Source organism: Arachis ipaensis, chromosome B5 (genome assembly GCF_059453495.1).
Source record: "Arachis ipaensis isolate K30076 ecotype BB chromosome B5, ASM5945349v1, whole genome shotgun sequence".
NCBI lineage: Eukaryota > Viridiplantae > Streptophyta > Magnoliopsida > Fabales > Fabaceae > Arachis > Arachis ipaensis.
Window position 1 is genome coordinate 119,670,429 of NC_142440.1, and position 1,967 is coordinate 119,672,395.

Sequence of the window (1,967 nt, forward strand, 5' to 3'; positions counted from 1 at the left end):
AAGTCATCCAGTTCTTTGGTGAGCAAGGGGGTTCATCCTCCCAAGTCTCATTACCAAATAACTTGGCATTTAGTTTCATGATTGCTCCAAGGTACTTAGCAACTTGCTCTTCAGTAACATCTTCATCCTCTTCAGAGGAAGAATACTCATCAGAGCTCATGAATGGCAGAATAAATTCAATGGAGTCTCTATGGTCTCAGTGTGAGCCTCAGATTCCCATGGTTCCGCATGACGGAACTCCTTGGAGGCCAGTGGACGTTTAGTGATGTTTTCCTTAGTGTAGATCACTGCCTCTTCCTCCTCTTCAGGTTCGGCCATGTGAGATGTGTTTATGGCCTTGCACTCTCTCTTTGGATTCTCTTCTGTATTGCTTGGGAGAATACTAGGAGGGAGTTCAATAATTTTCTTACTCAGCTGACCCACTTGTGCCTCCAAATTTCTAATGAAGGACCTTGTTTTAGTCATGAAACTTTGAGTGGTTTTAATTAGATCAGAGACTATAGTTGCTAATTCAGAGTGGCTCTGCTTAGAATCCTCTGTCTGTTGCTGAGAAAATGATGGAAAAGGCTTGCTATTGCTAAACCTGTTTCTTCCACCATTACTGTTGTTGAAACCTTGTTGAGGTCTCTATTGATCCTTGCATGAGAGATTTGGATGATTTTTCCATGAAGGATTATAGGTGTTTCCATAGGGTTCTCCCATGTAATTCACCTCTTCCATTGCTGGGTTCTCAGGATCATAAGCTTCTTCTTCAAATGAAGCTTCTTTGGTACTGCCTATTGCTACTTACATTCCAGACAGACTCTAAGAAATCATATTGACTTGTTGAGTCAATATTTTGTTCTGAGCCAGTATGGCATTCAGAGTATCAATCTCAAGAACTCCTTTCTTCTGATTTGTCCCATTATTCACAGGATTCCTTTCAGAGGTGTACATGAATTGGTTATTTGCAACCATTTCAATGAGTTCCTGAGCTTCAGCAGGCGTCTTCTTCAGATGAAGAGATCCTCCAGCAGAGCTATCCAATGACAATTTGGATAGTTCAGACAGACCATCATAGAAGATACCTATGATGTTCCATTCTGAAAGCATGTCAGAAGGACACCTTCTGATCAATTGCTTGTATCTTTCCCAAGCTTCATAGAGGGATTCACCTTCCTTCTATCTGAAGGTTTGGACTTCTACTCTAAGCTTGCTCAATTTTTGAGGTGGAAAGAACTTTGCCAAGAAGGCATTAACTAGCTTTTCCCAAGAGTTTAGGCTTTCTTTAGGTTGTGAGTCCAACCATGTCCTAGCTCTATCTTTTACAGCAAAGGAAAAAAGCATAAGCTTGTAGACCTCGGGATCAACCCCATTAGTCTTGACAGTGTCACAAATTTGCAAGAATTCAGCTAAGAACTGATGAGGATCTTCCAATGGAAGTCCATGAAACTTGCAATTCTGTTGCATTAGAGAAACTAATTGAGGCTTAAGCTCAAGATTATTTTCTCCAATGGCAGGGATAGAGATGCTTCTCCCATAGAAGTCAGGAGTAGGTGCAGTGATGCCAAGGCATCATGGACTAGTTTCACTAGCAATTTTCTGTTAGTTTTAGTTGTTTTATGCATTTTCTTGAGCTTAAAGTAACCAAAAATGGTTAAATGAAGAACAAAGCAATAAATCATTCAACATGTAGATTTTTATGCAAATTCCATGAGTTTTTAGTTATATTATTTGAATGCTATGAATGGAAGATTTCTCATGAAACTTTGCAAGACTTTGATGCAATTGTTTGGATGATTTCAGGGAAGAAGAGGCTAAGCAAGGAAGCAAGAAAATCAATAAAGGAAGCTTGAATATCACATGTGGAGTTTAAGTTCCAGTTTAAGCTTAAACTGGAGCTTAAACGCCAAAATCATGAAGAATAAGAAATGCTGGGATTGAAGTTTAACCTCCAGTTTGACCTCAAACTGGAGGTTAAACGCCAG

General features: G+C 39.6%; 1 non-coding gene across 1 annotated transcript; it reads left to right on the forward strand.

Moving 5' to 3' along the window:
• Window positions 1-1,086: 1,086 nt before the first annotated feature.
• Window positions 1,087-1,194, forward strand: LOC148565564 (small nucleolar RNA R71). The gene has a single exon (XR_015885232.1). It is a non-coding gene; the product is annotated as a small nucleolar RNA R71 (small nucleolar RNA).
• Window positions 1,195-1,967: the final 773 nt, after the last annotated feature.